We start from the raw sequence: 16,873 nt of genomic DNA on the forward strand, positions 1-16,873 counted from the left end.
ATTATTTTCTATTCTATTCCTTTTTTTTTTTCTATTCTATTTTATTTTATTATTTTCTGTTTTTTTCTATTCTTTAATTTTCTATTATATTCTATTATGTCCTTTTCTATCCTTTTCTTTTATTTAATATTATCCTGTTCTTTTGTTTTCTATGCTATTTTGTTCTGTTTTACTCTATATTTTTATTTTCAATTGTGTCCCTTTTTTGTATTCTATTGTTTTATATTCATTTATTTTGTATTCTGTTCTGTTTTACTCTATTATATTATTTTCTTTTATATTATTCTGTTCTTTTGTTTTCTATCCTATTTTGTTCTGTTTTACTCTATTCTTTTATTTTCAATTGTGTCCCTTTTTTGTATTCTATTGTTTTATATTCATTTATTTTGTATTCTGCTGTATTACTCTATTATATTATTTATTATGTACTTTTCTATTCTATTCCTTTATTTTCTATTCTATTTTTTTTTCTGTTCTGTTTTACTCTATTATGTTCTATTCTTTTATTTTCTATTATATTCTGGTATGTTCTTTTCTATCCTATTCCTTTATTTTCTATTATATTTTTTTCTGTTCTTTTATTTTCTATTCTATTTTGTTCTGTTTTACTCTATTCTTTTATTTTCTATCCTGTCTTTTTTTTCTATTCTTTTATTTTCTATTTTGTTCTGTTTTACTCTATTATATTCTACTCTTTTATTTTCTATTATATTAATTTCTATTCTATTCCTTTATTTTCTACTATATTTTATTCCCTTCTCCTCAGAAATTCAATTTTGGTTCAAAAATTATTTGAATTCAAATTCTATTCGAAAACTATTTGAATTGGATTAGAAAACTATTTGAATTTAAATTTCGTCCAAAATGTTGATACGTTATTTTGAATTTATTTCAATTCGCTATTATTGTAACTTGGAAATTCGGATACATCTGAATAACAAAATGTTTGTCCAAGTTTCAATTCGGAATTAAACGAACCACACATGTTTAGCTTAGACACCTACTGTACACAGAGAACTGCTCTACCTGACAAAAAGAAATGTATAGCAATGCACATGTTACTGTGGCCGCCCCCACCACTGCTCTATGGAAGCTCTGCAGATGGTGTGCCACTGCCTCGCTTACTAGTGAGCATCACTATACTGGTAACACCCACTCTCTCTGCCCAATGCTACCCCAAGGCTATCAGTTTTCATTGTAAGCCCTAGCTGCATCAAGCCTGATTTCAGCTTTCAGCTGGTATGTTGACACTCAGTATGAAGTTACCCAGGGGATAGTGTTTCTTTATTCTCATGGGGACGCCACCTCCCAGCAATGACGACTATTGTATCCATTGCACCAATCGAAACTTTAACCACTTCCTGTCCGATGTACGTATATAAATGTCCTGACTTGAAGTGGTTAATACCAGCTGCAGCCATGATCCTGGTGCTGTTCTTTTCATCCGGCGATCAGCTGTCATGTAAGGCTCCATTCATACTAGTGCAACTTGTCTTCCAAAACTAAAGTTGCAGCGATTTTAATGAAGGTTCCTGCACTACCTTGATGCGACTTGAGTGCTAACGAGTGTAAAGTCGCACTGGAAATCATGCGACTTTTAAGTTGCAGTAGTGTGAACCGAGCCTAAAAAATGATTTGGCTTGCTTTATAGCTGGCCATTCACTTGTACAGCGCTGGGAAGAATCACCTTCTGCTGCTGCCCATGGTGGTTCCCCTGGGCTCTACCATCCATCTAGGGAGCCCTGGACCACGGTAAGCAGGAAGGCTTTCTGCAGATGAGATGGAGGAACATATGTTCCTCCATCTCCTTCTGTGACAAATGAAGCCAGAAGCGATGAGCTGTCATTCCCTGGCTGTTACAGTGAAGGAAGCAGCTAATGGTGGGTAGGGGAGACATCAGGGGCCTAATAGACCCCTAATGTCTCCATAAAGAGTACCTGTCATCTATCCAAAGCTATCCTATACAGTAGGAGGCTTGTTCGCCCCCCTGTGATAGCAATAAAGTTAAAGTAATTATAAAGGTGTAATTTAAAAAAAACATAACAAACATGTCATACTTACTTGCTATGCAATGGTTTTGCATAGAGCAGCCCTGAACCTTTTCTTTTTAGGTCTCCCACCAACAGTCTTGGCTCCTCCTCTTCTCCTAGTGCCCTCATAGCATGCTGCTTGCTACGGAGGCACTCATGGGTGCTTGATTGTGAACCAAGCTTTGTTCGTCTATTGATGCACATAGTGCAGCTCAGGCTGACCCCCGCTCTCTGCTTACAGGATTTCATTGTCAGCAGCAGGAGCCAATGGCTCCAAAAACTTGAGTGGTATTATACCCTTCATGCGTTTGCCTTCAGATCATGAACTGAAATTCTATATGGTCAAATCCCCCTAGATGCACATGGATATCTATGTGTAACATCCAATACTGAGCCCCTTGCCGGTTCTGAATATCCTCTACCAGAGGTGAATGGAGCAGGGGTCTGGTTGGGCTGGGACATGTTGCTGTTGAGAGGGGGGGGGTGGTTGGGGCAGTCCAGAGTGACCCTGGAAGGGGATGGGGCATGTTGATGTCCAGGGTAATCTGGGGGGATTAGGGCATATTGATTTTCAGAGTTACCTGGGAGGGGCTGGAGAATGTTGATATTCAGGGTGATCTGGGGGGGCTTGGACATGTTGATGTTCAGAGTGACCCGGGAGGGGCTAGGGCATGTTTATGTCCATGGTGACCTGGGGGGGCTGGGACATGTTGATGTTCAGAGTGACCTGGGAGGGGCTGGAGCATGTTGATGATCAGAGTGACCTGGGAGGGGCTGGGGTATGTGTATGTTCATAGGGACCTGGGAGGGTCTGGGGCATGTTGATGTTCAGGGTGATCTGGGGGGGGGGCTGGGGCATGTTGATGTTCTGGGGGGGGCTGGGACATGTTGATGTTCAGAGTGACCTGGGAGGGGCTGGAGCATGTTGATGTTCAGAGTGACCTGGGAGGGGCTTGGGCATTTTGATGTTCAGCGTGACCTGGGAGGGGCTGGGGCATGTTGATGTTCTGGGGGGGCTGGGACATGTTGATGTTCAGAGTGACCTGGGAGGGGCTGGGGTATGTTGATGTTCATAGGGACCTGGGAGGGGCTGGGGCATGTTGATGTTCAGGGTGATCTGGGGGGGCTGGGGCATGTTGATGTTCAGGGTGATCTGGGGGGGCTGGGGTATGTTGATGTTCAGAGTGACCTGGGAGAGGCTAGGGCACATTGATGTTCAGAGTGACCTAGGAGGGGCTGGGGCATGTTTATGTCCAGGGTGATCTGGGGGAGGGGGGGGGGGCTGGGGCATGTTGATGTCCAGGGTGATCTGGGGGGGGCTGGGGCATGTTGATGTTCAGGGTGATCTGGGGGGGCTGGGGCATGTTGATGTCCAAGGTGATCTGGGGGGACTGTGACATGTTGATGTTCAGGGTAATCTGGGGGAGGTGAGAGCCCAAGCAGAAGGTGATTAGCAGCACTAGTCGTCAGTTCAAATCCCAATCATGACACTACCTGCCTGGAGTTTGCATGTTCTCCCTGTACCTGCGTGGGTTTCCTCCGGGTACTCCGGTTTCCTCCTACCCTCCAAAGACATGCTGGTAGGTTAATTGGCTCCTGTCTAAAATTGGCCCTAATATGTGTATGTATGGATATGAGATAGGGACCTTAAATTGTAAGCTTCTTGTGGGCAGGGACTGATGTAAATGTACAATATACAGTATTTGTAAAGCGCTGCTTAAATTGATGGTGCTATATAAGTACCTGTAATAAATAATAATAATTAGGGATCTACATATCTGTAGACTTTATAACTGATGCCTTTGCAGGAATGTGGGTAAAGGGCTTGAGTCTGGCGGATGAAACCTTATTCCTGGTTGCATGGGAGTCAGGTCAGTAGAAAATCAATACTATGTTCAGTCCTCAGGGTCAAAACCAAATACCCAACAGCCAATAGTATTGGATGTACAAAAATGAATGTCAGGTGACAATGTTACCAAGGTATTGTCAATGTTACCTGACATCATGTTTTATATATCCAATACTATTGGTTATTGGGAATTTGGTAGACTATGGAAGGGATATTGTTTTAATATTGCGTTGATATGGGAATGCCCTTATGTTTTTCTACCCTTGAAGAAGGGGTGTTTTTGGACCCCCAAAACACATTGGATACTCTGTGGATTGTCTTCCTGACTTCTATTGGAATAAAGTTGTATCTAGACCTCTTAGCAGTGGTGTGGAGCTTCAATTACCATCTTTGTTACATTACACTACAAGCCAAGGTGATCATGGAGGTCCTCTGGGGTGTAGAAGCCACTTACCTGGGAACCAGATCACCTACATCAACATCAGGACTTTAAGACAGTAATTCCAATAAGGTAACCTTACTGGTCCAACACTATCTTTCCATTTTCCTCATTTCTGTTTAGTTCTCATCCACTGAATGAAGAAGGGGCGGTCTGCATACAATGTAGTGGTAGCAGCAGAATTTCCCCTTGAACATAGAGCAGTAATGGAATAACGTCTGTGCTTAATTAAACATAAGGATCAATGTCAGTACATATGTTGCTCATCATCAATTAAGCAATCTGATTAATTATCTTCTTAATCAGATTCTTATGCGTAATGCTTTGTTAGCATCTGTCCTCCTCCAGATTGCTCTCTGGTAAAACGAGGCCTCTACGGTACCGATCGCTGAGTGTTACGACCATAGGAATGGCAGCGGCGGCCTTTTGTAAGATGTGACAATATGCTGGTTGTACAAAAAATGGTTGGTTTATAACAATGTATTCCTCCCATTAATTCCTGTGGGTGGAAAATTGCTCTCCTTTTGATTGCCTGCCATTCTGAATTAAAGGTCAACTCCACCAAAACCGAGGAAGGGCTGCTGGCAGGTCGAATTGCTTTGACACGTCCCCTGCGTCAGAGCTAAAGCTGATTTAAACTGAACATTCAATGGGGCTTTAAAGAATTTCATATTTTAGTCATAAGAAGTAGAGGGGGGAGGGCTATAATGGCAGTGCTATGCTGTTTCCATTCTTGAAGAGCCTCAAGCGCTTATGAAGAGGCTTCAGGGAGGTTCACCATGCCCCTTAGAGCATGCATAGGCAACCTTGGCACTAGAGATATGGTAAAATTACAAATCCCATCATGCCTTTGCCCATCAAGTCATGCCTATGGCCAGGGCTTTTTTTTCTCAGAGAGTAGGTGCAGGAACTCCCCCCTTCTGAATTGCCCCTTGTCTCCACCCCCTACCTACCCCCAAGCACATCCCTTGGTCCCTACCCCTACCCACCTCCCAGTACTGCCCCTTTTAGAGAACACAGAACAGTGCTAAGTAATTTGTATGGAATTTGTTAAATATAACAAGAAAAAAAGCAAAATAGATCCCCTGCAGCCAGCAACAATAGACCCTCCAGAAACAAGAGATCACCCATACAACAATGCCCCCCATAACAAAATACCACTCCAACAACAATAGATCCACCCCAGTGACAAAAGACCTCCAGTAGCAACATTAGATTCTCCAGCAGCCAGCAATAATAGACCTCTCTCTCAACAGGAGATCCCATCTAGCAACAACTGACTCCCCAGAAATATAAGATCCCTCCCAGCAACAATAGATCCTATTCCAGCAACAATAGACCCCCATGCAAAAATAGATCCCCGCTAGTGATAATAGATTCCCCCAGCGGCCATCATCAATAGATAGAGCGTCCGGCACACCCCAGCACCCCTTGCACTTAAAGCGGAGTTCCGGGCACAAAATCGACCTAATCGATTTTGTGGCCATCCACTTGCTCTTCTTCACCTGAAAAGGAATTGGATAGTTAGGATTATAATTTTTTTTTACTTACCTTGTAATTATAGAAAGAAATACTCACCTATTTTCCACTTCCTCCCTCTGTGGCCGCGGCCCGCGCCTTCACTTCCGGTTTGCAATGATTCCTGGGAGCTGAACATCATCGCTCCCAGGAATCAATGCGACGGCACCGGCCCCGCTCGTCACTTCCGGTGCAACGCCGCATTCCCTGCTAAACAGCTTCTGGGCATGCCCAGAAGCTGTGTAGGAATGCGGCGCCGCACCGGAAGTGACGAGAGGGGCCAGTGAAGGCGCATTCTGGGAGAAGAAGACGCGGAAGAGGACGCAGAAGAGGATCGCGCCGGCTTCAGCTGCCCACAACAGAGATGGCAACGCTGGAGAAGAAATTTTATAAGTGAGTATTTCTTCTTGCAGGTAAGTGCGAACCGGGACAGATCAGAGGCTAGCCATTGTGGAATGTACTAGCCCTGACTGTCCCGGGGGTATGTTCATTTAAAAAAATGTTTTTGTGCCCGGAACTCCGCTTTAAATACATTCAGTGTTGGAGGTGCGGGAACTGCGTTCCCCCGCGTTCCCCCAACGTCTCATTGGACTTGTAGTTTTACAATGTCATGTATCTGTATGAGGAGCTCAAAATGACATGAGTGGCCTCTTGCTCAATTCCCATCTGGAAGTTGAGACAGGGGCCGCAAGGGCAATGGAAGGGTGCAGGTACCAGAAAGCTGGAAGTGAACTTTGGAGCACTGGTGTTCAGTAAGTAGAAGCACAATGGTGGGGGTACCGAGAAGTCCAGTGGAGAGCAAAGCTGGGTTGGTGACAGTGGAATAGGTAGGCACTAAATTGTGAAGGATCAAGGTCAGTGGCAAACATAGGTTGGCATTGCGCTGGCAGCGGGGCACAGAATAGATAAAAATCTTGGTCAAGAGTCCAGGCCAAGGCCGGTAAAGCCGGCCATAGATGGAGCATTTTTCTTTCCTGCACCCATGGGTGTTAATGGGGGAATCCCTCCCGTGGAGCTATTGTGTTCTCCTAGCAGGGGAGCGGGGGGGGGAGCCTTTCCGGCAGGCATAACACACAGTGATTATTGCTAGCAACTATAGCCGCTGGCAATAATGGCATGGAAAATCCGACATGTTGGTTGTGCCCAATTTAAACGATCAATCAACTTGGGTACAATCAACCTTCTCATACATGGTTCAAATCTCGACCGGTTCAGCAGGGACTGGAACTGTCTATGGCCAAATTAAAGAGCATCTTCAGTCTCCTATGTAAAAATTTAAAGTCAGCAGCTATAATAACTGTAGCTGCTGACTTTAAGAAAAAAAAAAAAAGAGTCTTCTGGGACACTGTGGGAGGGAGAGGAGAAGGAGAACTTCTGATCGCCTAGGCGGCCGGAGTGGGAGTGGGTACCTGTCAAATTCGCCCCCACCTCCTTCCCAAAAGCTCCATTTCACAAACAGTAGCGGGGAAGGAGGCCTTAAATCGGAACTTCCCCTTTTGGGTGGAACTAAGATAGCCAGCAAAGTTTGACAAGCAAGGTCTATCCAGAAGCAGGTCAAATGAAAGCTGGAACAATAACAGGATCAAGAAGGTTTAGGATCAAGGATAGCAGGAACTGATGCTAAAAGACCATTCAGCAATGATCTCATGCAAGGCCTAGGTGGCAGCCTTCACATGCATGGGTTCCTATGCTCATACCCATGCACATTGTTGTACATTGGGCCTCCATGCCCGAAAACGTGTGTAGCACTGTCCCTGTAGGGATTGTTGCGTATTGACTTCTTAGGCTTCCTCTGATTACCTGCAGACAGTTGTTGAGGGGTTTTTCACTCATCCCTCTTTACTCCCATTTGCTCGTTAATCAATAAAAAATCCAGAGGTATTTGGTTTTTATATTTATTGTGGAACTTGGATGGGAGAAGGGTATAGTGGGATACTCCAACTGAACTATTCACAGTAGATAAGGACAACTCTCAATTTGCCTCACCAGATTACTTGTGGAAGCAGACACTGCTTTTACCATACTGCCACTTGTATGGAAGAATTAAAGCGGAAGTCCAGCCTAATACCTTAAATTCTCCCCTGCAATTGTTAATGTAAGCTGAGTTCAGCCTTATGTGTCAAAATGGAAAAATCCCAGTTTTTCTACCTTTATTTTGCAATATTCAGTACTGTTACATGATTTTAATCCCTCTTGCTTATGAGTCCAAGAGCAGCAAGTGGGTGTGGTTACTGAAGGCTAGTACTTCCAGGGAGGGGCACTGTTCCTGTGTAGCCAGTGGGCGTATACAGGATGGGAGGAGCTGATCATAGGTAACTTCCAGCCCAGTGTTCTCTCATCAGTAAGGATATTTTGTACATCCTAATTCATGAGAAAACTAATAAATAAAAGAAGACCCATCCACACAGGACACAGGGGGAGGGGCACATATACAGTATAGCTGTGCTGGGCTTTGATTGAAGACTACCATAGAGGAAGATAGCTTGACAACGGGGGACTGTCAGTGTAGCTGGAAGTACTCGGGGGTCTCAGCTCACAGTCTACAATGATCACAGTACAGGCAACCACACTAAGTCTACATTTCCACTAGTGCCACTTGTCATGCAGCTTTGGACCCAAACAGTCGCATGACAAGTCACAGACCATTGATTTAAATGGCACCCGTTGCCATCTATGTGACTTTGAAAATCAGCGACTTTGAAAAGGTACCTGCACTACTTTGATACAACTTTTGATGCGACTTTGATCCAGAGGGTGTAAAGTTGGATCAAAGTCGCTCTCTAAATCGCACGACTTTAGGGTTGCAGTAGTGGAAACGTAGACTTAAGCTTCATTTCCACTAGTGCGTCACAGCCCATTGAGTTCAATGGCACCCACTTCAGGACTCAAGATGCTGATGGCCCAAGCATGGCCTTTCTTGTTTGGATGGTTGACTTCCACTTGATCAGTCTATATCGATCCAAAAACTATACTTTCTTCTAGCAGTCACCTAGGAGGGTGCTACATGTGCACATTTATGCTAAAGCATATAAGCCTTATGGTTGGCATGACCTGATGTTCCTTTCATACAGTTGCTTGGCCACCCATACCCTAAAGCTTCTTCTGGGCTTTCACAACGTTTTTTTTTTGCCAGACCAAAAGATAAATGAAGCACAGCTTGTTTATTTCCCAAGATGTCTGTTCATGTCTATGGGATTGGGAATTCCAAGGCCTCAATCTCTTCCTCTGAGCCACTGGAGCCATATCTTTTGGGATTCTAAAACTGTGAAATGCGGTGATTGAACTGTGATTGTCCTTGCAGCAAACTGGCGGAATTCAGTTTGTCTCCTTACACTGCAGTGATGTCCATCTTAGTTATTGGCCTAACCTCTGGTCCTGCATACACAAACTTTTTACTGCTGCTTCTTCGTACAGAAAATACGAGTCCAGTAAATCTGAATACCATCTAGCCTTGCCATGGAGAATTTTCCTTTATATCTCTAATAAATCCATATTTGGCTAACTTGTGCGTGGTTTCAGAGACTATGCAATACTTGGGTTGTTATTAATAGGTTGACACCTTTGCTGCACTTTTGGCTGCCCTTTTGAGCATTACCTTGCAAACAGTATGCCTTTGATATATATATTTTATGAATACTGTATAATAACTTTGTCTGTTGCTTGCCAATGCAAGATTTTAGGTCATGGCCTTATTTGAGAAATAGTGGGATGTATTTTGGGTGCATAGTCTGAACTCTAAATCATGAGCATGGTAAGTGGCTGAGTGGATGGGGTCAGTGCGTGCAGAATCACAGTTTATTGGTTTATCCATCCATTGGTCCATGGAAGTTCCTATTTGTTGTAATAAGCTAAAGTACTTATAGTTCACCATAGGTGTCTTTAACGCGGGCCATCCCTCATTCAATCAGCAGGGGATCCATGAACAAATCCCCTGCTAAATCGGATATTAGATATCCATGTACATTCATTTTTTTTTTTTTTTTTTCTGCAAGTGATTTCTTGGCTCATATTAGATATATAGGCGACCGGATGAAATACTACCTGTACCTCGAGCAATGCCAGAGAGGCAGTGGGATATTAGGGAAGTTAACAAGGGGCTGAGGAACTGGTGTAGAAGGGAGGGGTTCGGGTTCCTGGAGAACTAGGCCTACTTTTTAGTCGTTTACCGGCCCTTTAGAAGGTACAGACAGACTGCACCTAAATGGGGAGGGTGCCGCTGTACTTGGAGCGAAGATGGCCAAAAAGTTAGAGGGGCTTTTAAACTAGGTGATTGGGGGGGTCTAGATGTAGAGCTAGCCAGGGGGGAACAAGGTTCAGCAGGCAATATTTAGGGCATTAGTGGTAGGGTGACCAGAGATCCAAAACCCAAGGTAGGTAAGTTGACAAATCCAAAATGCAGCCTCATAATATGTTGCAACAAGGGTATAGTATGCAACCGGACAAAATAAAGAGGTTTGTATACTAATGCTAGAAGTCTGGCTAACAAGATGGGAGAACTGGAGCTGGTAATGTATGAGGAGGATTTCGATTTTGTGGGAATTTCAGAAACTTGACAGCTCTCATGATTGGCTGGCAGTGGCAACCATTCAGGGGTATTCCCTTTCTCGCAGAGATAGGGAGGGTAAAAAAGGGAGAGGGGTATGCCTGTATATAAAGAACGATGTGCAAGTGAATATGAGGGACGATATCACTAATGGAGCTAGGGAGGAGGTGGGATCCCTATGAGTGGAGCTTCAAAGGAAAGATATTAAGGGGAAAGTAATTTTGGGCATATGCTATAGGCCCCCCAAACAGAAGGAAATGGGGGAGGTGGACCTCCTATCACAGCTTGGAATGGAAGCAAAGATGGGAACTGTCATTATAATGGGAGATTTTAATTATCCAGATATCGACTGGGCAGAAGGAACCGCATATTCCTCTAAGGCTCGCCATTTCCTAAATGTTTTGTAGGACAACTTTATGGGTCAGATGGGGAATGCACCAATGAGAAACAAAGCGTTACTAGACCTACTAATTATGAATAATACAGACCTGATTGTGGATGTATAAATAAGGGGCAACTTAAGAAACAGTGACCATAGGTCAATTTAGTTTTAGTATAAATCACAGAAATGGCAAACATAAGGGTAATACACAGACACTGAACTTCAAAAGAGCCAGTTTCCCAAAACTGCGCTCTATCCTAGATGATATTAAATGGGATAGAATCCTGGGAACAAAGAACACTGGGGAAAAATGGGAGTGCTTTAAGAACATACTTTAATAAAGGTATTGGCCAGTGCATTCCGACAGGGAATACCTTTAAAAGAGCTAAAATAATCCCTGGGTGGATAAACTCCAACGTAAAAATGCATATAAAAACAAAAGAAAAGGCCTTGGCAGAGCAGAGGAGTAATTGGCAGCATTCCAGCACTGCAAAGAATGCAATAAGTAATGTAAGCTCGCAATCAAGGTGGCTAAGATAGAACACGAAAGGCACATAGTGGAAGAGAGAAAGAAAAACCCCAAGAAAGTCTTTAAATTTATAAATAGTAAGAAAGTGAGGCCAGAACATATTGGCCCCATAAAGGATGATAAAGGAAATCTGACTATAAAGGACAGAGAGAAGGCAGAGGTTCGCCCCCTAGCTCCTCCCAGGCGAGCGCCGTAATTGTACGGGGCTTTGCCTGTGAGAGCCTGCCTGCCGCAGTACATCTGCGGCGGCTGGACGTAAAGTGGTTAAGGAACTCAGCCAGGTGATAGCCAGACCATTTTTCCTCATTTTTAAGAACAGTCTACTGACGGGAATGGTGCCAGCTGATTGGAAAAAAGCTAACGTGGTACCAATATTTAAAAAAAGGCCGAGATAGATCCCTGGGAACTACAGGCCGGTTAGCCTAACATCAATAGTCTGTAAGGTATTGGAGAGGATGATAAGGAACTATATACAAGATTATAGTAATATTATAGTATAGTAATTGTTCTTGCCATACCAAGCTATTAACCTTCTATGAAGAAGTAAGCTGCCATCTGGATAAAGGAAGGCCTGTAGATGTGGTGTATCTGGACTTTTCAAAGGAATTTGACAAAGTTCCCCACAAATGCTTACTGTACAAGCTAAGGTATGGACCATAGGGTGGGTACCTGGACTGAAAACTGGCTTCAGGGGCGAGTCCAGAGGGTGGTGATAAATGGGGAGTACTCAGATTAGTCGGGTGTAGAAAGTGCGGTCCCCTAAGGATCTGTCCCAGGACCAATCCTGTTTAATTCATTTATAAACGATCTGGAGGATGGGATGACCAGCACAGTCTCAGTATTTGCGGACGATACTAAGCTATGCAGAGCAATATCTTCTTCACAGGACGTGGAAACCTTACAAGAAGACCTGAACAAAATAATGGAGTGGGCAACTACATCGCAAATGAGGTTTAATGTTGAAAAATGTAAGGTAATGCACTTGGGTGCCAGATATATGAACGCAAATTTACTCGCTAGGGGGGGAGATCCAATCTAAGATGGAAAGGACCTAGGGGTCCTAGTAGACGACAAGCTCTAAACATATTGGACTAGGTGGGACTTTAGATGAGACCCAAGCTGGTGTTGCCCGGCGTCTCCATCCCTATAACAAAACACAAAATGAGGTTGAAGGATTGTAAGAGGTGCATGAAAGTCAGCCAGCCCCCAGTTTGATGTACTCACCTTCCAGTCTGTCACCAACCAAATAAGACCTGTCTCTTGGTACAAAGAACAGGGGTTTAGTTGACACACATTTGCAAACGCATGTGAAAGCTGCAGAGCCACGTCACGGCACCCTGTTTAAATCTGCAGTCCTACACTCTTAATTTAGTGTCCTCACACTGGAGGCACATGGCCGCTAATGGGTGGATGGGGAACAGGTGAGAGGGAGACAGCCCAACCTCCCCCAACCCATCCCCATGCACGACTGGCTATTGTCTCAAAAAGTTCAAATAATTAGGTTAAAATATAACCATGGTGCAAACTGGAGAAGACCAGCTGAAAAGCATTACACCTCCATCCCCTTGGTGGATGCAGTATATGGATAGGAAGGGATTTTATATATGGGGCATGGCCTGTAAAGCACACTGCCTTTGAAATCCCTTATTTCCTTTGGGACTTTATATGAGACAAGCAGGTCATGCTATTGGTCTCCATCCCTGTATACGGAAAACACTAGGGTCAAATCAAAAACTGCATCCACCAAAAACGCACGAAAATCGCACGGTGGGACTTTAGATGAGGCACCAAGCTGTAAGCAAGGCATCTCCATCCCTGGTTGCTTTAAACATATTGGACTAGGTGGGACTTTAGATGAGACCCAAGCTGGTGTTGCCCGGCGTCTCCATCCCTATAACAAAACACAAAAAGAGGTTGAAGGATTGTAAGAGGTGCATGAAAGTCAGCCAGCCCCCAGTTTGATGTACTCACCTTCCAGTCTGTCACCAACCAAAGACGACAAGCTCAGCAATGGCTGAAAGCAAAGCCAACAAAATACTGGCATGCATAAAAAAGGGGATTCACTCCAGAGATAAAACGATTATTCTCCCACTCTACAAGACTCTAGTCCGGCCACATCTGGAGTATGCTGTCCAGTTCTGGGCACCGGTCTTCAGGAAGGATGTGCTGGAACTGGAAAGAGTCCAGAGAAGGGCAACAAAAATAATTAGGGGAATGGAGGACATCAGCTATGAGGAAAGACTACAAGCATTGAACTTATTCTCTCTGGAGTAGAGACACTTAAGAGGGGATATGATATCAATATACAAATACCGCACTGGCGACCCTAGCATAGGGAACAAACTTTTCAGCGAAAGGGAATTTAAAAAGACATGCTGCCATTCACTAAAATTACAAGAAAAGCAGTTTAACCTTAAGGGTTCTTTACTGTCAGAGCGGTAAGGATGTGGAATTCTCTTCCACAAGCAGTGGTATCAGCAGGGACCATGGATAGTTTAAAAAACTATTAGATGGGCACCTTAATGACCACAACATACAGGGGTATACGATGTACTGTTAACTGCAAGCACACACACACTACCTATAACAGTGACTACAGAGATACCATATTGGCCCACATACCAATGGGAACCGTCTAGGACCAACAGTGGATCATTGTGGCGCCCTCGATTTTGCCAATTACCGGCCACTGCTTATACTGTTTTCTTTCTCAGTGAACCATGTTTTAATGAGACCAGACACCTCTCCTTTCTCGGTTAACACCGATTTTAATCGACAGCCCAGTTACCCTTACAAAAAAGACTCCTTTTGGTACAGTTAGTGCATTGAACTCTGGTTGACCCCTGAAGAAGGGTTTCTATACCCGAAACGTGTAGGGTCCTGTCTGGTTCTTTCCACCAATGGTGCCTAGGAGTCTTCTGTGTGGATACTGGTCTGTCCTTGCATGCAGGTTTAATATTTACATATATCCAGTTGTGTGCTGGATATATATATGTTCATGTATGAATTTCTTTTGTAATAAAATTGTAATTTGTTTATATACGGTTGTATTATTTTTTCAGTGTTTTAGTGGCACATAAAGTCCCAAACCATTGGGGGTACCCTTTTTGTAAAAACTATTAGATGGGCACCTTAATGACCACAACATACAGGGGTATAAAATGTACTGTTAACTGCAAGCACACACACACTCATCATAGGTTGAACTGGATGGACTGGTGTCTTTTTTCAACCTCACTAACTAGGTAACTATGGATGTAAATAGATATGTGTCCATTTACATCAGGCTACCTCCTAATCATCATGTTTAAGTCAAAAAAAAAAAAAAACATAGACTTTTTCCAGACCCGAACAAACATTTGCCTAATTTACACCTGTCTACCCATAGATTTACATGGAGCTTCTAATGAGGTCTGCCTGAAAAACTGACAGGTGTACCTGACAGCCCGTGTGAAAGGGGCCTTATAAGGCCCCTTTCACACAGGCGGACCGTTCAGATCCGCCTGTCCGTTTTTTTGGCGGATCTGAACGGTCCCCCCATGCATTCCTATGGGGCATCGGATGTCAGCGGAGACATGTCCGCTGACATCCGACCCGATCCGATCCGTCAAATCTGGACGGATGGAAACCCTATTTTCCATCCGTCCAGCGGATCGGATCGGATGGGATCGGGTGAGAACGGACTGACGGTCCGTTGACATCCGATCTCCCCCATAGAGATGCATGGGGAACTGTCAGCTGTGTCTCTGCACACAGCGCGGAGACACAGCTGTCCTCCTGCTGCTCAGCGGGGGATCAGCGGCTCGATCCCCCGCTGAGAAAAACGGACTCCGTCCAACGGACTGAGTGTGTGAAAGGGGCCTAACACTCACAGGTCCAACAGCGTGTAGAGAGCAGGTTCTAACCGAACTGACAGTGCTTGTTAAGAGGGACAGAATATGGCCTGGAGAAGTTGTGAGCCCTTTGCTTTCCCTCCTCGTTAGGAACCTTTCCTTTCCACTAGTCCTGTCCCTAAAAGTCCTGTCCCTACTCTACCCATTTGCAACATGGACACCAAGCCTGGGAGCTATAAATAGGCTCTGCCTGACCCAAGATGGCTGCTAGAGTCACATGAGGCTACAGCATTCAATTGGATAGCTTCCTCAGGGACCCAGGAATCTATAGAGGAACCATGTACCTCTTGACTTCCTCTCCAACTGCAGTGTTGCTGCGGAAGAGCTCCACCTGCAGTGGAGAAAATTGACTTCACCTGCTTACAAGCAAACTGCCACTACATGGCCAGACCTGGTCCAAAATATGAAAGGGGAGCTTGACTGTTTTGTACTGCTACGCATTTGCAATAATATGAGATTTCTAAAAAAGACTGGCGTTGTTATAAGCTAGAGTTAATGAGCTGTGTCCAGCTTCTGACACCTCCAAGCTTGGGGTCCAAGGAGCAGGAATCCAATTTGTCTTCAGGATTGCTACGTTAACTCTATAAGGACAAGATGAGGTGCATGGCAGCCTGGAAGCACCGTGGAGTGTTGTTGTTGCTGTTTGGATTCAAGTGTTTCTAATTCTGGTTTCCAGTTGGCATCTGATAGGTTTACCCCAAAGAAAAGGAATGTCTGACTATAAGGCCCAGCAGAGCACAAGTTGTCAGCATTATATGCTAAAATGATACTGCATGGCCTTCTTGTGTCTTGTTTTTATCAATTAACACTCTCCTCTGTCGTCTACCAACAGATAGCTTAGCACTACTCCAATATATCATAAACTCAGGGCTGCCATCAGGGGGGGGGGGGCAGCCCATACACATGTAGGGGGCCCGGGGTTTCCGAGGGGCCCGGCCACCCAGGCCCCAACCAACGAGATTAAAGCGGAGTTCCAGCCATTTCACTCACCTGCCCAACGGTCCAGCGATGCGGCCGCCCGAAGCCTCGATCCTCTCCCTCGGCGCCGGCATCACTGCTGTGGGCACCCGGCTGTGACAGTTTGCGGCTTCACAGCCGGGTACGCACTGCGCATGCGCGAGTTGCGCTACGCGCCGTGATTGGCCGGCAATCTTCTGGGACCTTTGACATGTCCCAGAAGATTGCAGGGAGGGAGGGGGAGAGGAGAACTTCCGTTCAGGGCGCCGTGGCGCTCCGAGCGGAAGTGGGAGCGGGTACCTGTCAAAACTAGGTACCCGCTCCCCCCCCCCCAAAAAAATGACATGCCAAATGTGGCATGTCAGGGGGTTAGGACCACCTAAAGCGGAAGTTCCACTTTTGGGTGGAACTCCGCTTTAAGTTGTTGTAGTAAATAGCAATTGCTAAAACAGGGCGGCCGCAGAGTAAGCAAATGCAGCCGAAGAGATTTATCTTTGCTGAATTGGGATGTCTCTTTGCTGAACATTTCAGGCCATCTCTTTTCTGGATTGGGATGTCTCTTTGCTGAATTTTTGAGGCTGTATCTTTGCTGGATTGTGATGTCTCTTTGCTGAATATATGGGGATGTATCTTTGCTGGATTGGATTCATTTTTTATATATTAAGTTGTAAGAGTGTTGAAATAAAATTGTGTGCACTGAAGGACTCGTGGGATGGCCAGTGGGCGAATTTGG

Source organism: Pelophylax lessonae (assembly GCF_965119305.1).
Source record: "Pelophylax lessonae genome assembly, chromosome: 3".
In the NCBI taxonomy this organism is placed as follows: Eukaryota; Metazoa; Chordata; class Amphibia; order Anura; family Ranidae; genus Pelophylax; species Pelophylax lessonae.